Source organism: Sander lucioperca, chromosome 11, assembly GCF_008315115.2.
Source record: "Sander lucioperca isolate FBNREF2018 chromosome 11, SLUC_FBN_1.2, whole genome shotgun sequence".
Lineage (NCBI taxonomy): Eukaryota > Metazoa > Chordata > Actinopteri > Perciformes > Percidae > Sander > Sander lucioperca.
In genome coordinates, this window is record NC_050183.1 from 19237567 (window position 1) to 19253551 (window position 15985).

Sequence of the window (15985 nt, forward strand, 5' to 3'; positions counted from 1 at the left end):
TGTAACTATTATTTACCATCTTTTACTTTCAACTTTGCTGTCTTTTGTTTCTTTCTTAATTCTGTAACACCTTAATTTCCTCTTGTGGATCTATCTATCTATCTATCTATCTATCTATCTATCTATCTATCTATCTATCTATCTATCAAGATAGAGAATTGGCATTGCTTTTTTTAAAAGTCAGAAGGGAAGGAAATGTTTTGTCCAAAGTTATTATTTATAGACTGGTCAACATGAAACTTGGGCTTACCGTATTGCTCTATAAACCTTTGTTCCCTCTAAAGGGCGTTTCCCCCTTTTCCCCTTGCCCTTCAAATTAAATTTGGCCATGAGGCTGTTGTTGAAGAGCCTAAAGAAAAATAAATTTCAATAAATTAATGTGAAGGATATATGTAGGAACAACATTACACATGCAATAAACCCTTTACACTAGTTGATCAGTGACTCTACTTATCTCCTTGCCAAGCACAGCTGTCTATAATCTCACAATGCATTTGGTTGTGAACTTGTATTGTCATTTAATTTTCACCTATTCTGACATGCTCAGAAAGAAGGCAAATGAGAACATGCAGAAAATGTTGTAGATACCTGTCCAACACTTTGTGGACACAGTCCTTGGTGTTCTACCCACCAATTCTTGAAATTTGTAGCACCTGTTGGAATAAGTCCATAATAAAGTTGACTGACACTCCCCAGAGGAATCTAACAGTGTGTGCACTGTATTATTTTATTCTAGGCTATCCATTACTTCCAGACTTGTAAATCCTACCAGGGTATCAAAGGCCTGTGCATCAGAGAGGTGTTGCTCCTGTAACTCAAAGTCCTCCAGGGTGTCAATGCTCTCTATATGGACAGCTGAAGAGGCAGGCTGCGTTTCCTTCAGGCAATGGCAGATGTCGACCAGTAGGCTCAGGACCTTTTTCTAGAACACTGACATGAATAAACACATTTGTTGATGATTACAATGCTCCAATGAGAATAGCAAGGTTAGCTAGCTCACAATTGTTTTGTAATCAGCTTCAGTGTTTGTTATTAGTACAGCAGTGTTGGAAAAAGAAACAAAAGTCCAAAAAAATGTCATCATCTGACATGATAGAAACCAAGTCACGGCTATAATTGAAAAGCAGTTTCTGTGGACAGAGAGAACAGTGCAGGAAGAAAGAAGGTGGTACTATTAAAAGTGTATTCTCCACTGCCAATAGATCAATACTTACCACCCCAAGGCAATGGGAAGGCCCATCTCCCAGTCTCAGTCACTGCATCTGCACCACAAAAAAATCTGTTTTAGAAGTCTTATTAGTGCTGTCAAACGATTAAAATATTTAATTGCGATTAATCGCATTAATGTCATAGTTAACTTGCAATTAATAGCAATTAATCGCACATTTTTATCTATTCTAAATGTCCCTTGATTTCTTTTTGTCCCATTATTTTTTCTCATTTTAATGCTCTTAACATGGAAAAGTGGATTGGCTCGCTTTGTACAAATGTTTTTTTTTTTATTGAAAACAACATTGGCATACTGTAGTGTTCAATTTCACAGTAACTGTCATGGTTTCGGTGTTTTGTTTTGTATTTTGTTTTATTTCTGTTGCCTTGTTTGTACATTTTTGTATGGATATTTCTGTTGTCTATATTTCTGTTTAGTTATCTCCCTGTTTTTTCTGTAGGTTCTGTTTCCTGTCTTGTAAATGTATCCTGTGTAGCGTTGTCTGTATATATTTCGTTGTGTATTTCTCTGGTCCCGGTTGTGCGTTTCCCTGTTAGTTCTGTTTCCTGTTTTATTTTGATAGTCTGTTTTCTGTCTTGTCTTGTCCAGGGGCCTGTTTCACAAAACCAAGATAATGGATTAAGCTGGGATTTATCAGTTATCCTGGATGATTTAAGCCTTGACTCGGTTTCACGAAAGTGGAGGCACATAAATCACCATGGAGATTTATTCTGTGCAGCTAGCCTGCTCCTGACCAGGCTAACAGTCAGGATTTATTTATTTCCTGGAGCCTTTTCTGATCACCCAGCAGTGGCTTTACCCTATTGTTATCAGCCTGGATTAAAATACAACAGGTATATATTGCTGTTCCTTTAAGTACCATTATTTTTTTTTAATAATTATTCATGTGACAGTCATCGTTACTGTTATATTGCTGTATGAAGACTGCTGTTCATATTGTTGTTAGAAGTTTGATGAATATATTATGGCAGTTGTTGAGATAATTAGAAAAGGCTGATAAAATTGTTTTAAATGAAGTCTGTTACTAAGGGCAATACATACAATGCTGTACATTTCTATAGTTGACCAATGCACCTTGAATTATTTTAGTTGATTAATTTTTTTTTTAATTCTTTAACAATAACGATCATGTTTGTTCCACTTCCATGTGCATTGTATTTGGCATTCTTAGCACACAAATTGTGTTGTCCAGTAAACTGGGACTATAATTTGGGAGGATTGTACAATTTAAAGAACATATCCTAATTGTACAGTCCTCCCAAATTATAGTCTTAGTTCACTGGACCAGTAACTATCTAGTGATGTAGGATACTGTACATTCATGTTACAACAGGGAGAGGACACCTCAATGGTTTTTGACCTTAAATTTAGCTGGGGGGGAAATAACTGATGAATATACTCTGTTCCATTCATGTTTACAGTGTGCATGGAATTTATCACTTAATTATCTTTATAGTTTCTAGATTTTAGAGTCCAATTTCTTCAGTGTCTTTATTTTCTATGTCCACAAGGGAGCAAGGAATATAATATGTAGAGAAGGAAACTCGTCCTCTATAAAAAATAAAAAATACGTGAGAAAACGCGTGGCAGATAATAGCGGACAGACTGAATGATAGTCTAAAAATATACATGTATGAACTACTGCTCTTAACTGAAACCATTCACTGAGTCCCTGTCATCTGCAAAAACGAACAGTTGTACACTTTGCATTAAAAGCGAGCAGTGGAAGTTAATATGGAAACTTAGGAAATTTATATTGTAGCCCATGAGAGAGAGGGAGGAACAGAGCGAAAGATATTTATGCATCATATTCGAGCATTGTAGAAAATTGATCTTCGTGGTAAATTTCCTGAGTAACATTATCTTCTGCTTACTTTTAAGGCAAAGAGTACAACTGTTAATTTGTGCAAATGATTAGTAGCCTAATACTTGAATGGTATGATTATGACGGTTTCAATTCAGAGCAGTGGTCAGTTAATGTATATGTTTAGGCTACTTACGTTTCAGTCATTCAGTCGGTCCGTGATCGTCTGCTACGCTTTCTGTTTCATTACAGCGCCGTGTTTTTTTTCTTTTTATACAAATAATGTGTTTCATCATACTTCCACAAGAAGCTGCTGCTCACTCTGTATGAAGTATGTACAATGCGTATTCTCCATTTTGGCATCAGTAAATCTGTGATCGACCTCGCGTTCTTTTGAGGAAAGCCGTGGACGCGCATCTATCTGAATTACTTCAGCCTGGCTCAACCTAGTCGCTCCTCCTCATCCTGGCTTGGCCTTCGTGAAACGCACCAAGCCAGGATGCTCAGATTAGACTAGGTCAAGCCTCGCTTTATCAGTTATCCTGGATTTATATATTTTGCTTTTGTGAAACAGGCCCCAGCTTTACTTTGTGGTTTCCGGCCTTGGTTGATTGTCCTGCCCCGCCCCAATGTGTTTCACCTGTTGTCTCACCTGTTCCTGGTTTGCCTGTCTCCTAGGTTATTTAGCCTCTGTGTTTCCCTTTGTGTCTTGTCAGATTGTTTTGTGTCCTTATGCCGTCAGCTTGTATCCATTTGTGTCCTGAGGCCTGTACTACGAAGCAAGATCAACATGTCCTGGATTTTTTTCAGTTACCCGGCTTCACCTAACCTATCAACCGCGGTCCCGCATAAGCTGTATCACAACGCTGGTTAACAACTAGTTCAATCAACCCAGGGTTTCTGAATCTAGCAGTGCGCGCGTTCACATAAAAGAGGCGGTGTTTGCGCAGCATGACCAATCGCAAACATCTACCAGAGCTGCATATTTTAAACAAGAAGAGTAAACTATAATTCTACATAAATATGAAGAACACAGACACGGTTTTACAGGCAAAACGCAGGAAGGAAAGCTGGCAAAAAAGCCAACGCTGTTATGCGTAAATCACAACGCTTAGCTTATCAATATCCAGTGGTGTAGTCTACGTGATAGTAAGCTCCAGGATTTCCATATACCCACTTAAAAATGCCCAATGACACGTAACAACATACTTTCCATTATATGTTTGATATATTTTGAATTGTCATCTGTGCTTTTTTCTTCAAATAGGCTCAATGGAGGTATTTCACCATAAATTGGTGCATAAAAGTATCGGAATGCAGGAAATGAAGTCGTTGATGCTTAAAACTTTCCTGGGGGAGGACACCCAGACCCCCCACTATGATATGCCCCCCTCCTCCCCCAAAGTCAGATTCTGGCCAATATACAGTACAGTACACCCACTACAATACATGAGACTAAACTGGTCACTTCCCCATCAGTCAGGTACAAGATATGACCATATATAATTACACTTTTGCTTTCCATAAACTGTCGTTGTTTAGGCTTTTATTTCAATTGCAACCCAGTGGTACGCGATCGTGAGAGAAAATAAAAAAAAAACATAAAAGCATAATTTAAACCGATGTGCGCATTGGCAACACACGGCTCAATAAGCCAACAAATAGCCTATACGTAATTCCCTCCGCTGAAAATCTATATCTTTCATAAAGATACCCATCAGGGAATGTTAACGGGGTTGTCGGTCTCTAAATGTTTTAACTTTTATGAGCGCACCTCTCTCTCTCCGCCCACTGAGCTCCAGCTGATCTTCTAAGAACGGTGAAGCCGTTATCAATCGAGTATTGATTGGTCAGTAGGCGGTGCTTTTACACTAGTTGATCTCTAATCTCCAACATAACCTGCTCCCGACCAGGTTAGGTGTTCAGCATAAGTTACCAAACCGATTGAACCCGATCACAAGTGATCCACCTTCGTAGTACAGAAAACCCTGGGTTGAGCCTGAAGTTAGCTCGTTAACGCCAAATCTCGCTTCGTAGTACAGGCCTCAGGTCTTGTGTGTCTGTGTATTTTGCGTCCCTGCCAGTTCTTGACTCCTTGTGTTTTTTCTGCTTTTTGGATCCTTTGTATTCTGCCTTTTTGTTAATTAAATCTTCGAGTACACCTTCTCCTGCCTGCCTGCCTCATCTCTGCGTTTGGGTCCACTATTCCCTGCCTCCACACAACAGAACAATCTGACCAGCATGGACCCAGCAGAGAAGCTTCTTTTTAAGAAGAAGGTGTTGGAGTTTGGCTGGACTGTGCAGTGTCTGCTTTGCACTGAGCCTGACCGGCACCCTCCCCTCCTGGAGAAGCTCGACATTCAGCGGCAGTGGTTGTCGGAGAGGCCATGGGTGAGTCACTTTGTTCCCCAGCTGGAGAAGTTTAAGCACTGGCTAAATTATTTTTTCAAGGACACCTCCAGTGACTCACCCACCAGCCTGCCTCTTCCCCAGTCAACACCGTGGCCGTCGGTGCAGGGTTTGTCGATCCGCCCGGTCCCTTGCCGGCTTCCCCAGAACCCGGCACCCACAGAGGTCGCCATGCCCCGCTCTTCACCCCAGCGTCCTCGCTCCCTAGCGTCCCCGAGCTGACGTGCAACCCTTCTGTTCCCGAGCTGACGTGCAACCCTTCTGTTCCCGGGCTGGTGTGCAGCTCTCCTGACCCCGGGCTGACGTGCAGCTCTCCTGACCCTGGGCTGACGTGCAGCTCTCCTGACCCCGGGCTGACGTGCAGCCCTCCTGACCCCGGGCTGGTGTGCAGCTCTCCTGAACCTGCGCTGGCGTGCAGCTCTCCTGACCCCGGGCTGACGTGCAGCTCTCCTGACCCCGGGCTGACCTGCAGCTCTCCTGACCCCGGGCTGACGTGCAGCTCTCCTGATCCTGGGCTGGCGTGCAGCTCTCCTGACCCTGGGCTAGCTAGCAGCCCCCCTGAATCCAGGCTAGCTAGCAGCCTTCCTGAGCCCCGGCTGGCTAGCAGCCTCTTTGAGCCCCGTCTAGCTAGCAACCTCCCTGAGTCCCAGCTAGCTAGCCGCCCCCCTGAGTCCCGGCCAGCTAGCAGCCCCCCCGAATCCAGGTTAGCTAGCAGCCTCTCTGAGTCCCTCCTAGCTAGCAGCCTTCCTGATCTCCGGCTGACTAGCAGCCTCCCAGATTCCCTGCTAGCTAGCAGCCCCCCTGAATCTAGGCTAGCTAGCAGCCTTCCTAGTGTCCCCGAGCTCCCTAGTGTCCCCAAGCTTTTCAGTGTCCTCGAGCTCCTTAGTGTCTGTTAGGGCTGAACGATTTTTGAAAATAATCTAATTGCGATTTTTTTCCCAAATATTGCGATTGCGATTCGATTATTTTTTTAAGCTCTTTGTCTTCTGTATTATTCAACAAAGAATAATAATATAATAATGTATAGTATGAACACACAATTACACACTAGACAGTTAAATAAGTAAAAATATAGTATATAGTATATATCTATATATATATACACACACACACACACACACACACACACACACACCAGTGTATTTTTTTACAGTGCACAGAGAGGAGCTGCCTCCAGCCCCTCCTCCTCGTGAAGTTGCGTGCTGCCGTGTGCACTTGTTCAGAGAGGCTATTGTTACGTTAGCTAGTTGCTGGTGTTCTTGCCGTGGGATTAACTGTACTAATAAAACTGTTGAAACACCGCGGCCACGCTGCTGTGAAAGCTCCCTGAACGTCATTTATCAGTCTGATTGTTACCCCTCTCAGTGGCAGCTCCTCCACTCATATCTTTATAACGGAGCTAGCTAACCGCTAACCGGAGCTAACCGCTAATCAGAGCTAATCGTTGCCAACCGAGCCTTGAGTTCTGTGTGCCTGTATCCATTAACTGCATGTATAGACTCAAGCCCGAATAAAACCCTTCATTTTATTAAAATGGCTGTAAAAGTTTTAAACTACAACTCAGAGTTGTTTGAATGACAGAAATCAGCTCAAGGTACGGCGTAGCGTTAGCCTGGTAGTTAATGCTTTCTCTACGGAGTGCAGACTGATTTGCTCTCGCGAGTCATGTGACCAAATCGCAGCCTTTGCGATTAGGAAATCGCGTTTTAACATATCGCGATATTATCGCAAATGCAATTAATCGTTCAGCCCTAGTGTCCGTAGTGTCCCCGAGCTCTCTAGTGTCCCCGAGCTCTCTAGTGTCCCTGAGCTCTCTAGTGTCCCCGAGCTTCCTAGTGTCCCCGAGTTCCCTAGTGTTCCCAGGTTGGCCTGTGTCCCGGATCCCCGGCTGGCTAGCAGCCCCACTGAACCCCAGCTGGCTAGCAGCTTTCCAGATTCCCCGCTAGCTAGCAGCCCCCCTGAATCAAGGCTAGCTAGCAGCCTTCCTGAGCCCCGGCTGGCTAGCAGCCTCCCAGATTCCCCGCTAGCTAGCAGCCCCCCTGAATCTAGGCTAGCTAGCAGCCTTCCTAGTGTCCCCGAGCTCTCTAGTGTCCCCGAGCTCTCTAGTGTCCCCGAGCCTCCTAGTGTCCCCGAGTTCCCTAGTGTCCCCAGGTTGGCCTGTATCCCGGATTCCCGGCTGGCTAGCAGCCCCACTGAACCCTGGCTGGCTAGTTGCCCCACTGATCCCCGGCTGGCTAGCAGCCCTTCTGATCCCCGGCTGGCTAGCAGCCCTCCTGATCCCCGGCTAACTAGCTGCCCCCCTGAATCTCGGCCCCCGGAGAGGCGATGCCCTCGACGTCCAGTTTGGCCGCCTGAGGGGATTCGCCTGAGGGGATTCGCCTGCGGCGACGGCCGCCTAAGAACCCTCGACGTCCAGTACGGCCGCCTGAAGGATTCTGCCTTTGTCGCCGGTGGCCAGAAGGTTTCTGCCTTCGTCGCCGGCCACCAGAAGGCTCCTGCATTCGTTGCTGCCCTCTGTCCCCTGTTGCCGAGGCCTCTCAGTCCCCTGTTGCCGAGGCCTCTCAGTCCTCTGTTGCCGAGGTCTCCCTGTTCCCTGTCCCGAGTGGCCCCTCTCTGTTCCTCCTCCCGAGTGGCCCCTCTCTGTCCCCTGTCCCGGGGCCTCTCTCTGTTCACTGTCCCGAGTGGCTCCTCTCTGTTCCCTGTCCCGAGTGGCCGCAATCTTTCATCATGTGTGGACCTGGCCGGGGGACTGGGGGCATCACTACAGGATCGGTCATCACATCGCCGCAATCTTTCAACATGTCTGGACCTGGCCAGGGGACTGGGGGCATCACTACGGGATCGGTCATCACATCGCTATGCTCTTTAATCATGTCTGAACCTGGCCAGGGGACTGGGGGCATCACTACGGGATCGGTCATCACATCGCTGTGCTCTTTAATCATGTCTGGACCCGGCCGGGGGACTGGGGGCTTCACTACGGGATCGGTCATCATGTCTGGACCTGTGCCGTGACCCATCATGTCTGGACCTGACTGTACAAGAAACAAGATTGACTTATTAGTCACATACGGTTATAAAAAGTAATATAGCAGTGATATGAAGACTGTGTGCCTCGCACCATCACTGTGCCGTGCCGTGACCCATCATGTCTGGACCTGAAGGTGTGCCTCGAACAATCACTGTGCCACACCATATCTGTTCTCCTGTAACTTCCGCGAGCAAAAAGTAAAAAAATAAATAAAAAATATGCGGTGATGGTGATGATGTCATCACCGCGGTAGTGGCACGTCACCGCCGGTATTGCGGTGATGCGGTTATTGTCACAGCCCTAGTGGCCCTGCATCTCGGCAAAGACTGGAGCGACTGAGCTGCCCCCGAGCCTCTGAAGGTGAAGTCAGTTTCCCCAGGTGAAGTTTAAACACACGTTTAATTTAAAGTTAAATTTGTAATAAATGTAGTGTATGCTAAGGGCAAGTCAGTATCAACAACAGCGCGTCTATTACGTTAGCCAAAGGTCAAATCGCTCCCTCATGATTTGTAAGAGCCTTCTGCCCTTTGATTAGTTTTGATTTTAGTAAAGACAAGAACAGCATAATACAAAATATTACAAACTGGCATGTTTGAATTCACAACGTTTACAGAGGGTCGCCGTTTTGGTGGCGTTATGTTACAACACACTACACAGTGCTTGCTGATCATTTGTATGTGACTTGTTAAAGCAACAAATTAAACCAGGTGACATTTTATTCTCCTTCCATATAAATTGCACTACAGTAGCATAACATGTCATGTTTTCAGTTTTGGGCTATTTCCATTCGGTTGTATATGTTATAGGGTTAGATATGTAAAGATGTACATATATATGTAGCCTGCTGAACTTAGACCCACACAGAACACGATAACTTTGTTGGGGTTCATTTATTTCTGTAATATTTACAGTACTTACAATTTGACAGAAAGGCCAAAATCAAAATTATTAAAACAAAATGATCCAAACATACGGCAGTGGGCTTAGAACAATTTCACAGAATACAGACTCCGAAAAAACAGGCTTCACCAGGGAGCGCACAACTTCACACACTTGTCACTCTGTCTTGCTAACACATGGAAACACTGGCGTCGGCCGCTACACGTGAAATCCATTGACATCCATCCAAAGTCAATCTCATCTATAACATATCATCCAGTTAAACGATGAACACAGATATCATTTTAACCTTTTGTACATACATGTTTTTAACCAGTTATGCAATATATACCTATTTATTTCACACGATGTACACAGGATTCTCCACAGTGCAGTTTCCCTGATCGGCCCGAAAAGAAAAAGAGAGCGACCAAGAGGCACCGCGCAACTCTTGGCTTGTGACACCGCCACCTAGTGGCTGGAATAACTACTTAAAATGTACGCTCTGCCAGCAAACAAACAAACATATGCACATTTCTTTTATTTTTAGAACACAAAATACATACTGAAACAAACCAGAAATAACTGTGATGGGGTTGTTACAACCAATTCACCACCCGGCTACATATACATAGATTATCTAATGATGTTTTACAGTTTCTCTATCATAGCATTTGTTTGACATTTTGTTTGATCATAATTACTGATAAAATAATACACATTCTGTTTGATTTTCTGTTCTATTTGTCTGTATCAGTAAATATGATCAAGCCATTTAATTCAATTTCAGCTAAATTCAATTTTATTTATAGTATCAAATTGTAACAAGAGTTCACTCTTCTCAAGACACTTTACAGATAGAGTAGGTCTAGACCACACTCTATAATTTACAAAGACCCAACAATTCCCCCCAGAGCAAGCATTTGGTGCAACAGTGGCGAGGAAAAACTTCCTTTTGGGCAGAAACCTCGGACAGACCCAGACTCTTGGTGGGCAGCCATCCGCCGCTGCCGGTTGGGACACAGAGACAGATACAGATATAGAGAATTATGGTTCATAATAATTATAGCAGTTGGTATGATGAATAATGGCATTTATAGTAACTAACGATAATGGAACTATGACTAGAAATAATAGTTGTAGCAGGGTGTTGTGGGGCATAGTAGGGCACAGCAGTGTGTTTACCTATGGGGGTTCCCATGTACCGTCTTCCCCTGCCAAGATCTCTTGCTACCCCTTTGCCACCCCATATAAACTTTTCTAGATCCCCCACTGGTACCTACACAAATAGAAGGACATTTACAAATATATTTACATTGAAAAATACTAAGTTAATTTACAAATGATGAAATCTGAGTTACAAATTAGACACACGGACACAGATACGGATTTGCGGATACAAATCACTGCATTCATTTGTGAATTGTGTTTGTGGATACAAATCGCTCTGCATTCATTTCTGCATTGTGTTTCACAAGTCACAAATTAAAGGCACAGATACAACATAAATTTATGGATACGAATCACTATGGATACGAATCACAACTAAAATTGTGTTTTACAAGTTGCAAATACTTAGTGTTTTAGCACCATATTGTTTACCTCAAATTTAACCTGAAGCACCATATTGTTGACCTACGACCTTGCAGCTCTTGAAGATGTGAAGTCCCGTGCATGAGGCCCTCGGCTGTACATGTTTCCAGACACAGGGAGATGGAGAGGGCAGCTGCATAGAAGTGATGATGAATTTATGAAGTGGGCTCGCTCCTAGACACTGCAGGTTCTGCTTAAGCTGACCCTGTAGAGCTCAAAGGTTTCTGCAGGCTATGAAAAATGTGACTGAGAAGAAAGCCACCATACAGTTGGGGGTATAGGTGCTGGTCTGTAAGCTTTTGCCCTGATGAGGGAGCCCGGACCAATGTTTGTATTGCTTAAGGCTTTATTCATTCACAGTCAGGTGTATAATAGCAGCTTTACACATAGTGTCATTTCTTGTCTTTTAGAAGAGAAATAGGAAATGGTTGAGGGGTTTTTGTAGATCAGATATGATAAATGGTTTGACAAACTGTACTCGATTGTTGACACATACATCCATCCATCCATCCATCCATCCATCTTCGTCCGCTTATCCGGTCTCGGGTCGCGGGGGTAGCAGCTCCAGCAGGGGACCCCAAACTTCCCTTTCCCGAGCCACATTAACCAGCTCCGACTGGGGGATCCCAAGGCGATCCCAGGCCAGGTTGGAGATATAATCCCTCCACCTAGTCCTGGGTCTTCCCCGAGGCCTCCTCCCAGCTGGACGTGCCTGGAACACCTCCCTAGGGAGGCGCCCAGGGGGCATCCTTACCAGATGCCCGAACCACCTCAACTGGCTCCTTTCGACGCAAAGGAGCAGCGGCTCTACTCCGAGCTCCTCACGGATGACTGAGCTTCTCACCCTATCTCTAAGGGAGACACCAGCCACCCTCCTGAGGAAACCCATTTCGGCCGCTTGTACCCTGGATCTCGTTCTTTCGGTCATGACCCAACCTTCATGACCATAGGTGAGGGTAGGAACGAAAACTGACCGGTAGATCGAGAGCTTTGCCTTCTGGCTCAGCTCTCTTTTCGTCACAACGGTGCGATAAATTGAATGTAATACCGCACCCGCTGCGCCGATTCTCCGACCAATCTCCCGCTCCATTGTTCCCTCACTCGCGAACAAGACTCCAAGGTACTTGAACTCCTTCACTTGGGGTAAGGACTCATTCCCTACCTGGAGAAGGCACTCCATCGGTTTCCTGCTGAGAACCATGGCCTCCGATTTAGAGGTGCTGATCCTCATCCCAGCCGCTTCACACTCGGCTGCGAACCGATCCAGTGAGTGCTGAAGGTCACAGACCGATGATGCCATCAGGACCACATCATCTGCAAAGAGCAGCGATGAGATCCCCAGCCCACCGAACTGCAACCCCTCTCCACCCCGACTACGCCTCGATATCCTGTCCATAAATACTACAAACAGGATTGGTGACAAAGTGCAGCCCTGGCGGAGGCCAACTCTCACCTGAAACGAGTCCGACTTACTGCCGAGAACCCGGACACAGCTCTCGCTTTGGTCGTACAGAGATTGGATGGCCCTGAGAAGGGACCCCCTCACCCCATACTCCCGCAGCACCTCCCACAGTATCTCCAGTATCTATCCTCCCAATCACGCCTCTCCATGTGTCTCCATCATTGCCCACGTGCACGTTGAAGTCCCCCAGCAGAACTATGGAGTCCCCCACTGGAGCCCCATATAGGACTCCACTCAAGGTCTCCATGAAGGCCGAATACTCCGAACTCTTGTTTGGTGCATATGCACAAACAACAGTCAGAGTTTTCCCCCCCACAACCCACAGGCGTAGGGAGGCGACCCTCTCGTCCACCGGGGTAAACTCCAACGTAGCGGCGCTCAGCCGGGGGCTTGTGAGTATCCCCACACCCGCCCGGCGCCTCACACCCTGGGCAACTCCGGAGAAGAAAAGAGTCCAACCCCTATCCAGGAGTATGGTTCCAGAACCAAGACTGTGCGTAGAGGTAAGCCCCACCAGATCTAACCGGTAGCGTTCCACCTCCCGCACCAGTTCCGGCTCCTTCCCCCACAGAGAGGTGACATTCCACGTCCCCAGAGCCAGCGTCTGCTGCCCGGGTCTGGTCCGTCGAGGCCCCTGACCTTCACTGCCACCCATGTGGCAGCGCACCTGACCCCAGCGGTTCCTCCCACAGGTGGTGGGCCCATGGGTTGGAGAGATGGTGCCACGTAGCTTTTTCGGGCTGTGCCCGGCCGGGCTCCGTGGCAAACCCGGCCACCAGACGCTCGCTGACGAGCCCTCCATCTGGGCCTGGCTCCAGAAGGGGGGCCCCGGGCTTCCTCCGGGCAGGGTCACTCCATCTCTTCCTCGGTCACTCATAGGGTTTTTGAACCATTCTTTGTCTGGCCACTCACCTGAGACCACTTTGCCTTGGGAGACCCTACCAGGAGCACAAAGCTCCAGACAACACAGCCCTCAGGTTCATAGGGACACACAAACCTCTCCACCACGATAAGGTGATGGTTCCAGGAGAGGTGTTGACACATACAGGGAAGTGAATTTGAAATACAGTATGTAACCCTCATAGATCAATAGATTAATTCTTTAAATTAAAGGAATACTTCACCCTCAAAATGATCATTTGTATACAACATGCTTACCCTGTGTTACATTGAATTATTTTCTCTCATGCTTCCATGGTGAACAAAGAGTTGTCTTCGTTGTTTAATAATGGATATACATTTTAAGAGTTAAGTATTCATTTAAGATTATCATTCATGTTTTGTTTTAATCTTTTAATAGCTACAGATTCCAAAGTCATGCACCAGACTGCAGAACAGCTGGTTTAAATACTTCTTGCATTGTTTCTCTGCTGATATCTATAATTTTGATATATTCAGGAAATGTTTTACTACAAATTATCAAATTTTCACTTTATATTGTATTTTTTTTTTATGAATGTTTTATGGCCGATCAACAATTAATGTATATATAATTCTATGCTTTAAAAATCTAAATTAAATGTTGAATTTCTTTTCAAAGGATTTATTAAAGATCACAAAATCAACACAAATAAGCCACTTCAAATAGATATCTTTTATTACTCTTTTATAAGTCTGATAGACTTACATCAGAACAATAAATAATTTCAGTGAAACATTTGAATTTGAGATAGATATTTGAATATATAAATCAATGATGTTGAGAAGGTATATATTATGTCTGCAGGTGAAAAGAAAACATTTTGCTGCAAAACCTAGCAGCAAGCAAAAAATAAATGACTGATGCATACTAGCCTAAGGATTACAAATTGTTAACAATGCGTAATACTTATCGTGCATTCAGTATTGTGTTTCTTGTGGTTGGCCCTGCAAAGCACTTTGAGACTTGTGAAAAGTGCTTTACATACATTTTAATTACTTAAACACGTGACATTTTTATTATACATTTCTACCGTACTGTCTACAATTTCTTCTTATTCCACACCTTAATCCACGCTTAATCATTTATGTATGCCTCAAGCCCATGTTATGGAAATGTTTTGAAGTTAACCTGCACACAGAATTTCGTGGACTTCCTTCTCTGTACTAAAAAAGTTCAAGGTGTTGTTTAATAGCAGAGCCCCTACCACACAACATACACAGTGCTTTTTGTCTAATGAATTGGAAAAATACACAAAAATGTTCTTACAGTTTTTCTCAATTGTTTACACACAAATACTGGTACTTGAGACACAATGACCACAACATGTAACTCATGCACCAACCCCCTGAACCAATTCTGCTAAACTACAAGCACAATTCCTGCTTTACACTCAAATTGCTAAAACACACTTTTTTCAAAACACTACACACAATTCTCTGCATTTGGCACAATTTTCATTTAGAAAATCTCTTGTTTTCACAAGGAACACACTGCCATTAAAATATGCACACCGACTCATCCCATGGGCAAACACCTGTCACACAATTATACAATTAGCAATCAGAGATTTAGCATAAAAGGGAAACAGGTGAGCTCTTCTGTTTTGGAGAATTTTTTTCTGCCTGGAGATGGAAAGTGTATGAACGAAATCCACAAACATTTATACCCCTTCTCCAAGCTATGGAAGACGCATTTGGAGATATAGCAGTTGATGCTTTTCATGGCTGGATTCGCCATGCTAGGTGATATTTCCACCGCTGTTTGGCCAGGGAAAGCACTGCTTGTGATGTGGATGAGGTGCTGTGGCCAGACTGAAGCAGAAGAGAGGATGCAGCATAGTTTTTATTTTTTTTATTTTTTGTTTTTAACTGTAACTGTATACAGTAAATTCTTCTGTTGTTTTGCATGTAGACCACTGTATGTGCAACTTTGTGTTGGTTGGGATGTACACGGTGTACATTGTTTTTGGGCCACAGTTGTTGGTGCTGCAGTTGTTGGGGTTGCAGCTGTGGTTGTTGTTGGGGCAGCTGTGGTTGTTGTTGGAGCAGCTGTGGTTGTTGTTGGAGCAGCTCTGGTTGTCATTGCTGCTTCTGTGGTTGTTGTTGGGGCAGCTGTGGTTGTCATTGCTGCAGGTGTGGTTGTCGTTGGAGCAGCTGTGGTTGTCGTTGCTGCTTCTGTGGTTGTTGTTGGGGCAGCTGTGGTTGTTGTTGCTGCTTCTGTGGTTGTCGTTGCTGCAGCTGTGGTTGTCGTTGCTGCAGCTGTGGTTGTTGTTGGTGCAGCTATGGTTGTTGTTGAAGCAGCAGTGGTTGTCATTGCTGCAGCTGTGGTTGTCGTTGGAGCAGTGGTGGTTGTCGGTGGAGTAGCTATGGTTGTCGTTGCTGCTTCTGTGGTTGTCGTTGCTGCAGCTGTAGTTTTTGTTGGAGCAGCAGTGGTTGTCATTGCTTCAGCTGTGGTTGTCGATGGGGCAGCTGTGGTTGTTGGAGCAGCAGTGGTTGTCATTGCTTCAGCTGTGGTTGTCGATGGGACAGCTGTGGTTGTCGTTGCTGCAGCTGTGGATGTTGTTTAGGCAGCTGTGTTTGTCGATGGAGCAGCTGTGGTTGTCGTTGCTGCTTGTGTGGTTGTTGTTGGGGCAGATGTGGTTGTCGTTGCTGCAG

At 45.0% G+C, this 15985-nt stretch overlaps 1 long non-coding RNA gene across 1 annotated transcript; it reads right to left on the bottom strand.

Annotated features, from left to right (window-relative positions):
• Window positions 1-209: 209 nt before the first annotated feature.
• LOC116038166 lies at window positions 210-1263 on the bottom strand. The gene is made up of 4 exons (XR_004102043.1): window positions 1215-1263; window positions 770-930; window positions 589-653; window positions 210-349 (listed from the first exon to the last, which is right to left on the bottom strand). It is a non-coding gene; the product is annotated as an uncharacterized LOC116038166 (long non-coding RNA).
• Between the last annotated feature and the right edge of the window lie 14722 nt (window positions 1264-15985).